The sequence below is a fragment of the Littorina saxatilis genome, linkage group LG14 (genome assembly GCF_037325665.1).
Source record: "Littorina saxatilis isolate snail1 linkage group LG14, US_GU_Lsax_2.0, whole genome shotgun sequence".
Taxonomy (NCBI): Eukaryota; Metazoa; Mollusca; class Gastropoda; order Littorinimorpha; family Littorinidae; genus Littorina; species Littorina saxatilis.
Genome location: NC_090258.1, coordinates 21,710,751 through 21,730,334, shown reverse-complemented (window position 1 = coordinate 21,730,334; position 19,584 = coordinate 21,710,751). Strand labels below are relative to the sequence as shown.

Sequence of the window (19,584 nt, the reverse complement as noted above, 5' to 3'; positions counted from 1 at the left end):
CTCTCTCTCTCTCTCTCTCTCTCTCTCTCTCTCTCTCTCTCTCTCTCTCTCTCTCTCTCTCTCTCCCTACAACCTCCTCTCCCCTGCCCAATCCACCCACCATCAGCCCCTCTCTCCCTCCCATCCCCCACCACCCATCCCCACCCCCACCCACCTCACCCTCGTATATACTCCTACCTACATATCACACCGTTTAACATTGTTTCCTACCTGTCAGATCTCTCTTAATATCACTGTGTGCTGATCGCATCTCCGCCACGGTAACCCGACCCACGGGAAAACAATGGATACACCGCCCAACATTTGCATATTAGATCTCTCACTTACTCCTCTCTCCGGCAAGCTGTTGTTTTTCATCTTGCCACCACAGATTTTTCTTTGTCAAAAACTGACATGACATCCGTAACAAACCGTAATATACCGAACGTATACTGATCAAACAAGTTTGAACAATTTTTTTCTGTGAAAATGGATTTGTTATCGAAAACTGGAGTAGAAATACAAAAGTACGAAAGAAAGACAAAAAGACAGAAAGAATGACCGAAAGACAGGAAGAATGAAATACAGACATAAAGACAGACATACAGAAAGAAAAAGGTTAATTAACGATTATTTGCAAAAGGTAAGTCCCTACTCAGCACAGTCCCTAAACAGCACCGTTTCCACATGGAGAGTGATACAACTAGGAACATCAAATACGTTCGCAAAACCACCATCAACATGTGTTGGACGCCTAACAGTGGCATAATATAAAGAAAACAAGGCAAACAGTCACGAAAGTATGTGTGTATATTTACCAAGTCCTTAAGGATGTTCCCAACGTAAAAATAAAGTATACCAAATGCCAAATAAGTCCGACAGACCAGTCCGACAAGACAGTGTTATCTGTCTTCAAACTATCCTTACTTCTCAACAGTTGCTTTTGTCTGGAAGACGACCATAATAACTGATGGGCAAGTCCAAACCTATACATACGATTCTATCCGCAGCCCTATATTCCAATCACTAAATCATTATTTTAAAGGTAAATACATTGGAGATTGCAGCGCCGTTTTCACAGCTTACCAAACCCAATTAAATCAATCTGCAAACGACAGACGAAGAAGATATATACAAATACATTTTGCGTTGTTATAAACAGTCAAATATTTTCCAAAACCAAAAATTCGCCATGGTGGTCATCAATGTGTGCAAAACTTCTCTGTTAGGGTCGCGTTTATCTCTGATCTCTACTGTTACTTTCGAAAATGTCTGCAGAGCTCTGCTATTACAGTCAAATATTTCCCCAAAACCAAATATTTGCCATGGTGGTCATCTATCTGTGTAAAACTTCACTGTTAGGGTCGCGTTTATCTCCAGATCTCTACTGCGGCAGTCGAATGTGTCCGCGAATCACAAGAAGAGCAATGCCATTGAAAGTTAAACTTACAGCAATCAAACTAAAACCAACAGGGATCAGTGGCATCATGCACGTGGCACACGCTGCTCAGATAATGCACTCGATACACTGTCAGCGTCGGTTCTGCATGGAAATCAACTGAGGTACTTGCATACAATCACCGGCTGGGCAAGCTGGCGGTGGTGTCAGAGCTTAAAGCGAGCCTAATACATATACGTAATAAATGAGGTGCAGACAGGACACCCTGCGGCTCTCCATTATGAGATCTGGATTGGTTTGTTGACTGTCGTTGTCTTTGAATGCTGTTTCGCAGTGGCTTTTGTTAATTCTCAGTGGGATGTCTCATCGGGGGGTGTAATTATCTCGAGTTTGGACTCAGGTGGTAATACAAAACTGTTTGTTACTTGTTGATTTATTTTGTTGGCGATTGTTCGCGAAAAGATGTCGGATGGTGTAATAGATGATGGGAATTTGTATAGAGATTTGGCTAGGATACGGTTTGGACAGAAAAGACTGGTGTGTGATATATTTTGTTTATTTGCTTAATTAATTTCTGTACAAATGCATGCCTGTCTGTCCATAATTAAAGGGTATTTTGAGGTAAAACCTCGCTGTTCCGTGTAAAAAAAAAGAAAAGAAAAGAAGGTATAACAGAGAAAAAAGACCCTAAATAAAAATTAAAAAGATAGACAACAGAATAAATGAACAACAACAAAAATAAAACACAAAACGAGAAAAAATATATTTCGACACTGAGACAGACGGACCAACAGATGGACACGCAGAGAGGCAGAGAAACAGACTCACGGACGGACGGACGACCAGTCAGAAAGCACGCATGTATAGACAACAACATTCACACAAAGCTATACAAATTTGTTTTAGGGGGACGACAGAAAAAGGCCTTAAAGTACACAGAAAGAAAAATAGACATGCAAAAAACAGATAATGTTGACTCACACATTACATGATACACACAAACATGCACAGTCACGGAAAGCGTACGCACACAGGTAAACAAACATTCTTTCTCTCGCTCTCTCTCGCTCTCTCTCTCTCTCTCTCTCTCTCTCTCTCTCTCTCTCTCTCTCTCTCTCTCTCTCTCTCTCTCTCTCTCTCTCTCTCTCTCTCTCTCTCTCTCTCTCTCTCTCTCTCCGTCACCCCAACCCCTGACTCATGATCCACTGCACTTACACTCTCTCTGTTTCTCTTTCCTTGCTAACATTCTCCGTCCCAGGTGAAACGGAGTTAATTGCGAAGATATGTACCTGCAGCTTAGTGTAAGGTAAATCTGACAGGTAGACTTGACACATACATTACATTGGCTTACGCTGGGATTGGAAGCATGTACAGACACGGATATAGATCATTTTATTGCTGCGTTGGTGTAAACAGTCACATCCGGGCAATTTGTTTGTGCAGTTGTGTTGCAACAGTTTATAGTTTTGTGTCTGCGTGCGTATATTTCCTGTAATATCACTTTAATGCCGGTTTTTGTATTTCCTTTTTGACAACTTTGCCCCTGTTTTCGACATACTATGACAATTAAACCGTGACAAAAACAAGGACGACTATATCGAAAACAAGAACAACAAGAACAACAATAAGAACAAGAAGAATAATAATAAGAAGAAGAAGAAGAAGAAGAAGAAGAAGAAGAAGAAGAAGAAGAAGAAGAAGAAGAAGAAGAAGAACAACAACAACAACAACAACAACAACAACAACAACAACAACAACAACAACAACAATTAACAACTGACTAAATGAATCCATTGAAGCTTTTAAAACAACAGACACGGTGCCTCATTCACAAAGTTAGTGCAAACTCGGGTCTACCTGTTTGCTTACTGGGTCAAAGTAAAGTTTTCTATGATCGGCCTTTTGACGTTCATTTTACATAGAATGGAATCTATGGCTCAATAAACGCCTGCTAAACTCCAAGAGAAAAACCCCACTTCAAAGCTTGTGTGAACCTTCGTTCACAGCTTTTTTGTTTTTGTTTTTTTTAGATCAAAGAGTCTTCTGCTTGACTGTGCTAAAAATTACCAGATGAATATAGCTTTAACCACCTCATCTCGTAAATGCAAGGAATTTTCTTTGAACACCATTTTCTGACTCCACCCTCCAATTCCTCCCCTTTCTGTCCCTCCCTTGCAAGATTTTTATCATTGTATGACTCATATCAAAGAAGCATTTTGTTGGGGAAAAATATTCACGCAGTTTTGTTTATAGACTTTGATCTGTACAGAACAAAATAAATTGAAATACCATTGCTGCTTGAAATAAAATTTATTCTTCAAGCTGAATAGTCTGCTGTATTCAGGAAACGTTCGAGTCATGCACTTGCATGGAGAAACCACGCAGTTTAATCATAAATCGAGATTCATGAATTAATTGAATGATATATGGGCCGCTTTACATCACAATATATCAAAGTGTTTTCTGGTGTAAGCTCGTTTGTCTGCTATGATTAAATAGGTTGTTTCTTTCAGTCACATGGTGTTACCGTTTTTGCATACCAGTAAACTACAAAGCAGTTTACAGTGACAGCCTTTCAAACTCTTAATTTACACTTGAAATGTAGTTCAACTGAGACTTTTCGATTGACACTTCATAAACAATGCTTCAAGAAAGAAAAAAAGACAGAAAGGGAGAAAAAAAGAGAAAGAAAGAAAACGAGAAAGCAAAAAAGACAGAAAGACAGAAAGAATGAAACATATACACACCCCTATACCGGGGGTGTAAAGAAGGACAGAACAGAAAGACAGATAGATAGACGGACGCAGATAGACGACAATAGCGTCCACATCTCTTCAAATCCTAAATGTTTTCCAAAGAAAGAAAGAAAAAAAAGAAAAAAAGAACCTCTGCAACCGGTTATTTTTTGCCATATTTAATTCCCATGGATATCTCTTCATGAAGTGTTGGCATACACATGAGCAAGTCACAAAACCACGGATACAGTATTTTATCAAGCCTTTTTATATAGATTAGGGCTCGTAAACCTCGCTTCTCTCAACAACTCATAAACCATGCTAACGCGTGTATCTTTAAAGCAGTATGCACCGCCGAATTATGGCCTTTAAAGGAGCTGTGTTGTTTGTTTTGTAAGTACATGTAATACATACACAATCATTCAACCATGGCAGAAAACAGCAGCTTGCAACAAGTTACAGAAAAGAAGGCCTTTTTTTGACCATGCAGTAAAAGGGAGAAAACACACTAATATCACAAAAAGTTGAGTTTGTACAAGAAAAACAAAATGGGGGTGTGTGATGGTTAATTATGCAGAAAATGACATCAGCAGGCGCACAGTTGTTCGTTTTAATAAACATGCCAATGTTCAACGTTAACAGGCTACTTTAGAACAATCACCACTACCATTCTAATAACTAAGGCGTCGTTAGCACCTTTTTCAACAACAAAAAAGAAGAAGATAAAAGCAGCACGCTCCTTTATATGCTAATTTTCACGACATTGCAGGCAGTCGCCATCTTCAACACTTTCTCAACGTTAACATCCTCCTTTAACAAGCTGCACGCTCGTCGCTATCCTAATGTGGCGTTTAAAGCGTCACTTCATCACATTCCTATTCGGTTCGTGCAATAAACCTGCCACTGGCAACGACTCTCCCGCACTTCGCGACCTGAGCGTCTTCACTCGGTTTGTTCCCAAATGGCTCCGTTTACATTCCAGTGCGGTGTATTTAGCATGGTTAGATTAGTCCTGTTCGGAGTTTCGCACTCCTGTAAATCACGGTTTTGACTGTCCTGGGAAGGTTTTATAGATTTTGTATTTTGTGGAATTGGACAGGTTTATTGCTGCGGTAGATATATGATGAGTCGTGTATCTGTTCCAGGGTTGAAAAGCCTTGACATTGCAGCGTGTTGGTTGTTATATTGTCGTTTTTACGTTGCCGATAGAGGTTTGTGCAAGAGTAGATTTGACTTGAATGAATTGAGATACCACAAATTAATCGTTGAGTCCTCCCCTATCCTTCTCTCTGCGGCAACGTGATTTTAGTATTTCCTCATGAATCTTGCTTCCATTTCTTTGTCTTCAGTGTCTTTCAACCCAGTCAGTTCAACTTGCTCACCGGTCTTCTGACACCACACTTTCCAAAACGTAAACCACAGGCATAGACTGACTGGCCCAGAAACACTGACAAAGACATATATTCAGACACATAGATACACTGAGCAGACAGACATACAGACAGACAGACAGGCAGACAGACATGCAGAGCGACAGACATTCAGACACTCTCACATAAAAACTCTCTCTCTCTCTCTTTCTCTCTCTCTCTCTCTCTCTCTCTCTCTCTCTCTCTCTCTCTCTCTCTCTCTCTCTCTCTCTCTCTCTCTCTTTCGCACCTCTCCCCCCTCTCCCCTCCTCTCTCCACATGTAAAGTTTACTGCCTTCCTGCCTGCCTTCATTTTTTCTTCCCCCTTCCCCATATCTCTTTCGCGTGTTGTCATTCCTTCAAACTCCCCCACCGTGACCCACCCACCCATCCTCACCCTAACCCCAAATCCGCTGCCCCCCCCCCCCCCCCCCCCCCCCCCTCAACATTTTGACATTCCTTCAACCTCTCATCACATAACCCTGCCTTCCCTCCCATCCCCATCCCCACCCCAATTCCTCCACTGCCGGAACCCTCCGCCAATCTAATCTTCTAAATATATTTTCCCAAAGTGTACACAGGCCAAGAAGCGGCCGTCTGCGCACAACGTTATCAGCGGAACAACACCCGCCTCTCCGCGCCCCACGACAAGTGGTTTCAATCCCCCTACCACGTGATTAGATTAAAAATCGCTACCGGAATAATCAGCGAAAATGACCCGAAAGCAGGCAAAGAGAAGTGCGCAAGGCAAACACAGAAGATATTTCGCAACAGGACGCCTCAAGCGGAGCTTTAGAGAGAGTCTGAAGATGTATATATGTTTTTATTTGTCTACTTTTTTCGGTCTTTTTTTTCCCAATGGCAAAATAGACAGGGCGTAGACTAGAAATGAAGAAGAGGTTGTTGGTTTTTAAAGACAGGGTTGCGGAATGTGTGTGGCTAAAATCTAGAAGAAACGGTTTTGTATTCTGTGCAGGGTAATAATAATAATAATAAAGATAGCTTATATAGCGCCGCTTCACAAATTTAACTATGCTCTTAGCGCTGTACATCGAGATATAACAATTTCAATAATATAAATACAAAGATGATATTATCATAATACACATTTACAAATATCACTCATGTGCATACATCCTCGTGCACACCACGCGCATACACACTCCCACTCATTAGCAAGTGCTTCCATCCCCCTGCCACTGAGATGTTCATATACCCCCCTGGACAAGCTCACACCATGTCCGTCTCCTATCTAGACTGTACATACACTCAGCAAGAAAAAGAAAGACTAAATGCAAATTTCATACACAACCCTATGGCTCAATCAAAGCTGAAGCAACTATACAAAAAAGACACTGCGGGATTGAGAACAGTCTTTGCCGCGCACACAGGCTACAACATACCGTGTTGCTTGATTCCAATGGAAAGTATTTACATTGAAGCAGACTACATATCACAGTGGCGACCATTTTTTATCTGGAACATCTACGATAATATTCATACTGAACACACAACAAAAACACACACACATACACACAAACCGAAATACATATAACACAAAATGAAATGGAGCAAACTAGTAAAACAGAAACTAGTTTTACACTAAATAAGACTTAAAATAGAATAGTTTCAAAATCAAGCATTCTGGCATCGTCACATTCATACCCCCCCCCCCCCAACCCACAAACTAAAGAAAAATTAAAAAAAAGTAAAAACACACGTGACAAACATAATCGTACAGCTGCATTACATTTCCCCTCTCTCTCGCTCTCGACTAATCTGCATGCGATGGATCACCAAAAAGTCTGTCTCCATGGGGAACACATCAGCGCCACCAGGCAAAGCGTTGAACTGTCCCGGTCACTAATTCCTAAAGTAGCAATCGCATTCTGCCAGACATTAACACGAGGGGCTTCCACTACCCGGGCCATTACAGCCAATGCAACACTAAACTCCCCCGCCATAAAGCGCTCCTTCGCTACCCATAACTTCAATGATAGTTGCTCTTTTGGTTGATGATACTGCAAACGACACAGCCTCGTTTTGACTGATCACGAGCGATTTGGGCCTCGTTTCCAGGCGTGTATCCGGCGATAACCGAAAAGAGGCTCCCGGCGGGGTGTCGGGAGTTGTAGAAATTGCGGAGCGGCTTTTTTGGCGTAACCAAAACGAAGGAGCGAGGGAAATTTGCAGTCTTCGCTGCTATCGTGGATGCAGGAAGGTAGATTTGGAGCGCCCCCTACCTTTGGTTCAAGACCGAGCGCTGCTGGAGTCGGCAGGGGTCGGCCATTAATACATTGCTTGCTTTTGAAGAGTGAAAAATAGCCTCCAGAATCATTTCCATTACCGTTTTGCTTCCACTCAAGTTTTGTTTGCTGTTTTTCTGTCAGACTGTTACTTACGTGTTCTGTTCACGTACTTGCATTGCTGTGTTGGTGTTGCAGTGATTGTGAAACATACCACAGAGAGAGAGAGAGAGAGAGAGAGAGAGAGAGAGAGAGAGAGAGAGAGAGAGAGAGAGAGAGAGAGAGACAGAGAGAGAGACAGAGAGAGACAGAGAGAGACAGAGAAAGAGACAGACAGAGAGAGACAGACAGACAGAGAGAGAGAAAGAGACAGACAGAGACAGAGTGAGACAAACAGACAGACATACATACATACAGACAGACAGACACAGAGAGGAAGAGAGACATAGACAGACAGACATAGACAGGCAGAGTGACAGAGATAGATTTATATTGAGAAAAACACACCAGAAAGTGCATTTTGCCAAGAACGTCCTGTGTTTGAGAGGAGAAAAAAACACAGATGCAGAGATGGACACGGGGAAAGAAAGACAGGGAGAGAAGAGTATAAGTGAGTTTGTGTGAAGAGGGGGGGGGGGGGGGATTGTAAAGTAAACGCAAAACTTGCACAACTAAAACATTGATACACACGCACAGAGACAGACAGACAGACAGACAGACAGACAGACAGACAGACAGACAGACAGACAGATAGACACGAACAAACTGAGGGAATAGACAGGGAAAACTTCACTCCGAGAGAAAGTACCCCCACCAAGCAAACCGTTCTAGCTCTGTCGACACATACTCACAGATAAGCTCCGTAACTGATCATATCGTGAGAGTTTTTACAAGAACAAGACTACATACAGATTCCGCATTTGCCTTCATTGGAAAGGAACCCTCTTATTTCAACATAACTCTTCTTGCATTGAAAGAGATAAACCCTCCGACAACAGAATGGGACAACGGATGACAACAAATAGAAGCTTATATATCATCAACCCAGCTTGCTACATTCTCATCGTTACAAATATAAGCAGCGACTGCGTTAAAGCGCTGACAATAAGTCGGCGAAAAGTTTGCCATATGAACAGAACCGACAATTTGGTCCCGATCTGGTTGCTAATCCCTCTCTCTCTCTGTGTCTCTGTCTGTTTGTCTCTCTCTTTCTCTGTCTCTGTCTGTCTGTCTGTTTGTTTGTCTGTCTGTCTCTCTCTGTCTCTCTCTGTCTGTCTGTCTCTCTGTCTGTCTCTCTCTCTCTCTCTCTCTCTCTCTCTCTCTCTCTCTCTTTCTCTCTCTCTCTCTCTCTCTCTTTGTTTCCAGAAAATACTAGTAACCCCCCTCTTTTTTCTCCCCGACTCTCTCTCTGTCTTTCTCTGTATCTCTCTCTGTCTCTCTGTGTCCCTGTCCTTGTCTCTGTCTGTCTGTCTGTCTGTCTGTCTGTCTGTCTGTTTCTGTCTCTCCCTTGCCCCCCCCCCCCCCCATTTCCTTATTCCCTAGTCAAACTCAGGTGCTGTGCAGACTACGAGCAGTACTGTAGGACCCGGTGTGCAAGGACACGATCACGTCAGCCTTTTCACTTTTTGATTTACTGATGTCCCTTCTTTTCTTCTCCTTCTTTCTTCAATAATCACAGCCACGCAAAAACCAGTGACAGAAAAGAAAAAGAAAAACAGAAAAGAAAATATCAAGAGAAGAACTCCTTTGCTCCCACATCGCCTTCTAACGCCGGGGTTCCTTTTGGAGCTTTAGAAACGATTGCTTTTTGAAGTGTAATCCTACAAAAGCCGAGGTTGTAAATCGCGTTATCCCAACAAGCGGTCGACAGGTCCGACTAAAAGAGCTTCCGACGTTGGGGCAATCGCGCGTACCCGTACCGCTTTGCTGTCTTTTGTCGCCTTTGAGCCTTGGCTTTGAAAGCCTCTCCTTACTATAGCCGGCCTATGATATCACAATTAACGAATCATAAAGTTATCACTCAAGGCTTGTCATCTTCACTGAAGGCTTTGGTCGTCTACTGTATTATTTTCGCACAAGCGTTTTTTACTGGCATTCTGTCGCTAGTATGAAATCAAACAGACATACAAATCTGGGTAGGTGGCTGGATTATTCGTGTTTCTGGTTTACAGAAAACTTGTTTAAGGAGACTTCAACATCAAACGAGTTCGTTGGGTCGTTGACGAGTGTAACGAATTGAGATACATGGGTCTTATATAGGTCGAAGGCCAGCAAATATGCTTATCCGCTGCGTGCAATTTTTTTGTTTTGAAGACATTGTACTGTACCAAATTCTCGATAATTATGTTGTTTTTCGGATTCTCTGTACTTTTGTTTGTTCGTGACAACTCACAAAAGGGTGTTGTGCGCCATATAAATCATAATTTTCTTAGGGAAATATAACCTTCATTTAAAGAGATCAGCAGCAGCCGCTTCCGTTTCCTTATCATCTACATCATCATTTCTCTTTCCCTCTTAATCTTCAAAATTCGTATCCACATTCTCTACCGTCTTCATCTTCTCCTTCGTCTCTTTCCTTTGCTGTTTTAAAACCCACCCTAAGTGAATACAAATGTTTATCAGCGACTATAAAATTCCACCGGTCCAAACTGAATTCCGCCGGTCCAAATTGTAATGTTTGTGCGTGTGTTATAATGCAATATGTTATGATGTAATGTATGATTATGTATTCGGTGCATGATAGTGGAGGTATGCTTGTTAGTTGTAGATCTAGTACGATGTTTGAGGTTGTAATGTTTGTGCGGGTGTTATAATGCAATATGTAGCCGTATGAGGGTTCCAGTGTGTGAGTTGTACATGGCCGGGTGCTAGAGTGCTGCATGAATGAGTAAGTGCATGTGGAGCTGTATGACTGGGTGAATTGTGGGTTGCGTACGTCCGAGGGGCACATGTAGCCTGTGTGTCTGAAGTAGTGGGTATGTTGCGTAAGGGTGTGCTGATATTGAACTTCAGTTGTGTTTCGTAAATGTCTATGTATCAGTGTATCATGTCTTGCCACACACATGCCAAATTTCCTTGTATTGATGAGGACAATAAAACTTCTTGTATCTTGTATCTTGTATCTCTGAATTCATTTCATTTTTCAATTTGCAATATGTCTTCCTGCTCCTTTTCTGCATTGCGTCCTTCTCTTCCCTCTACTTTTTTTTTTGTCGTCAAGGAAAGGCAGTAAATAATAATAATAATAATAATAATAATAATAATAATAATAATAATAATAATAATAATAATAATAATAATAATAATTGTCAGTAAGTACTGGTGTCACATGACTGATGTGAACCAGTTGATTGGCTAATGGCGATGCACTAAAACTGTTAGCGCACTCTTGGAGTGCGCTAACTTTTCCACAGAGCGTATTCTTCCGCCCTTTGCCTAAGCGAGAGTGTACTCTCATCCTCAGAATTAATTAATGACATGTAGCTTATATTCTCCACAATACCAATGATTATGACCATAAATTTCCTGCTTCTCAATTAAAGCAGAAGTGGGTTTTTTTCTGACAGATTGCATGTGCCTGTGCCACAGTTGCCACTGATCTAAAAATAGGACCCGCTGTGTCTAATTGTTCAGTTTCGACTTGCGAAGATTCCTCTCATAATTATGCGATGTTAGTGGCATGTAGCTTATTATCCACATTACCAAATGATGAGTTAGTATACAATTCCCAGCAGCTAACAGAAAACACAAGTGTTATTCCGATAACGTAGCAGCTAGATCAGCACGTAGCAGACTACACTGAAATACGACTGCATCTGTTCAGTAAATGAATGTTTTCGAATTATTATTTCAAGGCAAGAACAATCGGAATCGAAAACGTGTTGGGTTTAAAACGTTCTTACCATATATAATGCTTATTACCAGCCTGCCTCATGCGTGCAGACTCAGTGCAACGAGACGAGCAATTTTTGTTTTTGAAATGAGACTCAGTGCAGTGGTTCGATTGCCATAACTAGCAGACGACATAAATCCCGCTCAGCAAATTAACATGTTGGGCAAATGTGAACGATAAAACGATGGGGATATAATACGTGTAGGGTTCAGAGCATTCTTACCGTTCATATTTAGTACCAGACTCCCCGATGAGTGAAGATACCACACGAGAAACATGCCACATTTATTTTGAAAATGTGCTTACCGTCGACCTTGGCAAGGGGCAATACTCTGCACAGTCAATCTGTCGAAGCTCGATGAAGGTTTCGAATCGCAAATAACTAAGAGCACAGTCCTTTCTCCGAGTTTAAATGAGGTCTCTATGAAAGATCATCACTTTTTAGCTTAACGCTACACTGGAATTTACTAACAGAAATTAAAACAAGAGTTTGCGTGTGACGAAAGCACGACACACTTGAGACAGCCCACACAAAAGTAGATCTGACACAAACCTGACCACACAGTTACGCCTATCCAAATGCGCGTTGCAAAATGTACGTTTTGAATCTTCTTTTTTCTCTGGCAGTACTGACAATATCGTTATTGAAACAATCCCAGTGCACTAAGGGATTTATAGAGCAAATCTCGAAAATAATTATTGAACTCAGCGCTATGCGCTTCGTTCAATAATGAATTTTCTCGATTTGCTCTATAAATCCCTTAGTGCACTGGGATGTCTCAATAACTTGAATAATAATAATAAGGGTATTTATAGGGCGCAAATCCTAAAACAGTTCTAAGCGCCTTACAATCTTAAATACAATAATCTTAATAACAGCAACAATACACAACATAAGCGCCTTAAATCAATCTTAATATATAATAATCTTAAGAACAGCAAATGTGTCCAGAGTAAGTACAATATTTTGTGTTCTCCATACAATCCACGACAATGTCTGTAAACATACATCAACAACATGTCACAATTTGTTTTCAACGACTGGCACCGGGGTGGCATGACAGGTTTAGGGAAAAGAGTGTTTTGGTTTTCCAGCTGCAGTCGCATTCATTTGTATTCTTCATTCATCTTTCTTTCTTTATTTGGTGTTTAACGTCGTTTTCAACCACGAAGGTTATATCGCGACGACTTCATTCATCAAAACACTGTCACATCCTTTTGTGTAAATAACTGGTTGCACATGGGACCGCATGCAGCAGCAGTAGGCGACAAGGGAAACAAGCCCAGTTGATGTCAAATACTTATTAAGGTGACAGAAAGCGGTCGGTTCTTGATAATTACGACATGTTGTAAAGTCGTAAAGTGTCCCGTCACGCTTTACGGAAACATCTTGGTGTACTTTGCTTCCTAATCTATTAATGCAAGTTTACATTGAATCTCGTCACATTAACACAAGGACCATTAATATTACGCATACTTGTCCATCGGTGGCGAACCCATCTTGAATATATAAAAAAAAAATCCCAAGGATGACAATATGTCATCCGTCGTATCTCTAATCTACAGGCATCGCAGAGTTCAAAACATTCAACACATTCTCTGAGGTATTTTTGTTAGGGGTCGAGGACAAAATCGGGAAATGAAAACCTGACTATAGTGAATGAAAAGGAGCCGCTAAACGCAAAAGACTCAAACCGGTCTACCGCATCAGAAAGAAACAACAAGCCGTAAACATGGGGACTGGCACTGGAATGGCATGACAGGCAGGAACTGAAAAAGCAAAAACAACATTACGCAAATTCTCCCTCTGTTGCATTCGTAATTCATCAAAACGCCTTTACACATCTATGTGGAAGTAACTGATTATATACGGGATGGGTAACACTGTTTTCTGACAAGCTAAAGCAGCCCTCGTAGGTGTCAAATACTTAACAAGACAGAAAACGAGCAGTTCTTGATAATTACGACATGTCATAATATTTTTTTACGGCACTGTTGTCGGATTAGGGAGGTGTACGTACACTCACAATGCAACGAACCCGTCACAATGAAACGAAAACAAAACTTCGGTGAAGTAACAAAAATATCTACGTTGAAAAGAGTATACAGTTACTGCCTAACGAAGGTATGGGGAAGACATTGATTATGGTGGTTAGTACAATGACGAGGACGACAACGACTAGTGATGATGAACTACGGTACCCATGCAGCAACAAGCAAAGCTGAGAGCTATCGCTGTTAAACGACTCTGATTCAGGAAACCGAGATAGGTGTCAAAAACAAAATCCGTCCAGATGTACTATTCTCAATCGATATTGAATCGACTTTCAAGCCGATTCATTAAATCCTGCTGAATAACGTGGAACTTTCCGGTGAGTTCTAACGATTCGCGTAGAATATAATAACATAGCTGAGTGCATGCTCAATTTGTATTGGCTTGTTCGCTCCCAGAGGCAAGAAGTCGCCTGGGAATCGGCGCGGATCAATTTTAACTGTTCACATGGTGACAACCTTCCAGTAACTTTGTATCGACACAAATCATTCAGAAGTTGCAAATGTCCCAAGGTGATAGCTTTACAGAAAGTCTGTACCCCATAAAAACATTTTTGGTGGGTTCAAGTGCTCGTCTTTCGAATGAGACAAAAACCCGAGGTCCTTTCGTGTACACTACATTGGGGTGTGCACGTTAAAGATCCCACGATTGACAAAAGGGTCTTTCCTGGCAAAAATGTATAGGCATAGATAAAAAAAAAATGTCCACCATATACCCGTGTGACTTGGAATAAAAGGCCGTGAAAAATAAATATTCGCCGTAATGGCTTGCGATATACTGACCGATGTGAATGCGTGATATATTGTGTAAAACATTCCATCTCACACGGCAGAAATTAATATGTGAATCGCCGTGAGCTCTTGTGAAAAGGGGCTATTAATGAATGTCCATTATTATTATTATTATTTTAAAAACCGTTGAGAAGTTGTCCAACAGTCGATTGTAAATCGTCCATGTGAATACGACTTTACAAACTGTTGCCGAAATTGGGCATAACAGAAAGTCCTCGTAACAGAAACAAAACCGGAGAAGGTGTCAGAAATGCGACAAGGCGGAAAGCGGACAGGGGTTGGCAATTACGACACGTCGTGAAGTTTGGCGGTTGACGGCAGCGCTTACGTGAGCGGCGGCACGCAGGATGGTGGTGTGGATTTGTAAATGACCTGACGTGGATTAACTCCCTTGTCAACTTTGCTCCATCGTAGTGCCTTTCTATACTTGAGCATATCTCTCTCTCTCTCTCTCTCTCTCTCTCTCTCTCTCTCTCTCTCTCTCTCTCTCTCTCTCTCTCTCTCTCTCTCTCTCTCTCTCTCTCCCTCTCTCTCTCTCTCTCTCTCTCTCTCTCTTTCTCTATCTCTCTTTCTTCCGTCGCGATATAACCTTGAACGGTTGAAAACGACGTTAAACACCAAATAAAGAAAGAAAGAAAGAATCTCTCTCTCTCTATCTCTCTATCTCTCTATCTCTCTCTCTCACACACACACACACACACACACACACACACACACACACACACACACACACACACACACACACACACACACACACACAAACACACGCAGGAAACAAACTGCATTTTCAGCGATCCGTGTGAGTATATGTTAGAGAAAAAGAGATAAAACCGGGTGATTGTCCATAACTCTCTCTCCCTGCGAACTCTTGTCCGTATCTCATATTTCTTTCCATTAGCAAACAAATATTAACATAGAATAGATCAAATGAATGATCAATTCAACACACGTTGATCATTGTTCGTTGCATGAAATATTCAAGGATGCTGAATTCCCATTAATTGCATTATAGATCCGGTGTTCAGAATACGGTCTTTTGGAGATATTATTTAAAATATACACACACATGCAGGCACAACCGAAAATCCAACCATACTCTCCCAAAACTTATCCTTTGCAGATCCAAGAAAGAAAAGAAAATGGATTGTCACCCAGTCGTCGCCCGACATTGAACAATGCGTCACGCACGAAGGGCCAACAAGCAGCACGTGCAAGAGTTGCTTCCCCTGTCAGTGGGACAGGCAAGTTACGTCCATTGGCATGAAGGGAGCATACCTGCCGGGAGGCGGCGCTATTTTTCACCCGAGTGACTGGGAGAGCCACCTGTGTGTGAGGGAGAGACAGTAAAACGATGTGGGAAGGTATTTTTGTTTGCAATGTGTAGAAGGCCGGATTGTCACAGTGTCTTTTTTTCGTTATTTATTTGTGCCCCCCCCCCCCCCCCCCCCAACTGGCACCCCCACCCATGCCACCACGCTACCATTTGCCAAATCTGAACACTCTGGATTTTGAATGCATTTTAAGTCATCTCTTTATAATGAATGCTATATATAGCCTCACTGCAAAATCAATATAGAATTGACATTTTTTCCTTTTGAAAAATTGTGAGGTAACTTTAAGGTTGCAGTTCGCGCGCGCGCGCGCGCGCGCGCGCGCGCGCGCGCGCGCGTGTGTGTGCGTGCGTGCGTGCGTGCGTGCGTACGTGTGAGCGTGCGTGCGTGCGTGCGTGCGTGTGTGTGTGTGTGTGAGGAGGGGGCGCGCCTGCGCTAAGTTCGAATACCAGGCACATCTCGACATCGGTCGAACCAAACAACTTGAATTTAAAGTGCAATATAACATAATTTCGTCAGCATTGTAATGAAACTCCAACCTTCTTACTACCCAAAGCGTCAGTAAGATTCATAAACTTAAATATATTCCTGCAACGTTGACACGCCAGTGAAAACTCCCCCTACACAACCCAACCCTCTATCCCCAACAAGAAAAGGCAGACGATCTCATTTAGCATGACTGTGTCACTGGAACAGGCAACGCTGACGCGCAGATTTATTGTCATGGCACCAATGCCAAAGTCTGGAACTTTGCAGAACTGGCAGCCAAGTGTTATCTAAGAAATCTTGCGAAACCGAACGCTGTGCCAAATTGTCACCTTCACGGCGGAAGGTAGTGCTAACTTGCCTTGAAGATAAAGTGAGGGAAACTTTGTTTACGAGCAAGGTGGTTCTTGAAATTGTTGGTGTGGTTGTTTCCGTCTGAATTGGTTCTAGTTTGTGTTCTCTGCTAGTGATGCCTGCATTGCCTGCTGAACTAGGTATATACCATTTTTGTTTGTTGATTCATTTGTTTGTTTGATGATTTGTTTATTTGAAGATTTGTTTAGTGTGGTTTTCTTCGATGACTACGGTATCTTGAGATAGAGCCGGAGAGCTAGAGAGAAATAACAATAATTATAATGAAGATATTAATTTTTATATGGCACAAACCCTCGAATAGTTCTAAGCGCCTCACACAAACATAATATCATAAATAAATTATCATGTACACAATTCCAAATCAATAAATAATAAACATTATGAGAAAAAAGAGAGAGAGAGAGAGAGAGAGAGAGAGAGAGAGAAGGGGGTAGAGAGACAGAAAGAGAGACAGGGACAGAGACAGAGACAGAGACAGAGAGAGAGAAAGAGAGAGAGAGAGAGAGAGAGAGAGAGAAAGAGAGAGAGAGAGAGAGAGAGAGAGAGAGAGAGAGACATGGAGACACAGAGACAGAGAAAGAAACAGAAACAAAACTCAAAGGAGCACTTGACACAGACAGCTTTATAGCCAAGGGCCAACAGCGGTATTGTGCCGCTGTCGCCGGGGGTCACGGGGGGTCGCCACACAGGCACACGAAGCAAGAACAACTGACAGAAGTCATAGATCGTAATCTGAAGTCCTTCCCATACCCTCTGCTCCCCCATCCCCACCAATTCCCTCTTCTTCGTTCTGATTGTGCATGTTTAAAGGTTAAACATTCTTCTTGTGTGAGCGAATATTTGCATCATATAGCAAATGTTTTCAAGGCTTTCACATTGATGAGATTTTTTTCACAGACGCATATATATATACCAGTAATCTTGTAACGCTGGCTGGTTTCTGTAATGAGTGGGCAGGAATGGCCAAATGTTAAAATTTAAACTTGCCAGCCGGGCGAGTAACTTCACGAAAGTCACTAGCCCGCCAGAAATGTTGAAGGCCCGGGCCATACCAAAGTTGCTGCATCTGCAGTGATTATAACGCTTTGAAAGTAGATAGTACAACTAGAAGTCTTGCATTTGACCAGGATTTGTTACTCGCCCCTGGTGATCGGGCGGACGATTTGGCCATCCCTGGTGGGGATTTTGTGTTTTGTTAAATGATTTTGTTAGTGAACAATGTGTCAACCTGTTCAATCAATTCAGCAACAGCAACAAAACCCCACTCCTGTACAGAAAGGAACCCCCCGCGGGTTAGGGGGAAGAATTTACCTGATGTTCCCCAGCATGTCGTAAGAGGCGACTAACGGATTCTGTTTCTCCTTTTACCCTTGTTAAGTGTTTCTTGTATAGAATATAGTCAATTTTTGTAAAGATTTTAGTCAAGCAGTATGTAAGAAAAATGTTAGGTCCTTTGTACTGGAAACTTGCATTCTCCCAGTAAGGTAATATATTGTACTACGTTGCAAGCCCCTGGAGCAAATTTTTGATTAGTGCTTTTGTGAACAAGAAACAATTGACAAGTGGCTCTATCCTCTCTCCCCCCTTTCCCCGTCGCGATATAACCTCCGTGGTTGAAAACGACGTTAAACACCAAATAAAGAAAGAAAGAAAGAAAGTACAGAAAGGAGCTAGGTTGATGCTTGGTATGAGTCCAAGTGGAAGGATGTTCTTACCCCATGTAAACAGGCTGCTGACACGATCTTTATATTAAAAAGGGGAAGAAGGTACATGTATGTACCTTCCCCAGCTCTTGTTGTTCTTATGTGCACCGCAGAAAAGTTATTCGCCTTGATATGAACGTTGTTGGAGTTTAGCTTGAACATATATATCTTTGAAATTACGTACTCTGAAATGAAGATTTATAACGAGAGGCAACTGTAGACCGTTCTAATGGATTTTGTTCTTCTTTATTTAGACACATATTTAGTTAGTTAGTTATTTTTCTATTTATGTATTTATTTATGTATTTATCGTTGTTTTTCTTTTTTTGTTTTTGTTTTTGTTTTGTTTGGGGGGGGGGGGTTATTAACCAATTAATCAATCAATTAAGTAAGTAAGTAGGTAGCTTGTTTGTTTGTTCGTCTGTTAATTTGTTTATTAAATTACTTGTGTTTATCTATTTCTTTCTTTTGTTTGTTTGTTTCTTTCTTTACTCATTTGTTCATTTTAGACATCTTTAATAAAGTTCATATTTGGCTGTTTATTCCGTAACTCCCTTTAGGCTCGGATCAGTTTTTGCACTTATTCAGTACTTTATTTGTCCAACAAAAATCCAAATACACCATGCTTAAAAAAAGTTTAAAAAGACTCATTTTTTATCCCACACAAAGTGACGTTTTGCAGTATGACTCATCGTTATAGTAGTCGGGCGAAATCGACCTACAGTTCTAGAACCAGACTCTTGAATGTCAAAGCCACTTTCCATTCGTTTTCCAAAGCATATTTCAAACTTGCATCTGGTAAACTAAAGAAAAAAGGCCGAGTCTTTTCAAAAATTTATAAATATCTAAGTTAAACTGACATTTCAAACGACTTCCCATTAATTTTCCAAAGCAAATTTCAAACTTGTCTCTGGTTACTCCAGAAAAAGGCGGAGTCTTCTCTTAACATTTCTAAATATCTAAGTTTAAATAACATTTCAAACGACTTCCCATTCATTTTCCAAAGCAAATTTCAAACTTGTCCCTGGCTACTCCAGGAAAAAGGCGGGGTCTTCAATAATTACTGCTGGGCTCTTTGTGACAGGACCTAACTGGAATGGATAGCGAGTTGGGAGAAAAACATGAATTTTCCGCGGCCTCTGTCCTTCGTTTTTCCTTCGGTGAACTTTGAGCAGGTCGATAGGA

At 41.5% G+C, this 19,584-nt stretch overlaps 1 protein-coding gene across 1 annotated transcript in view; it reads right to left on the bottom strand.

Moving 5' to 3' along the window:
- LOC138947347 (homeobox protein Hox-B5a-like) overlaps window positions 1-19,584 on the bottom strand; it is a 93,760-nt gene that overhangs the window by 17,967 nt on the left and 56,209 nt on the right. The gene's annotated exons all lie outside the window — the stretch shown is intronic.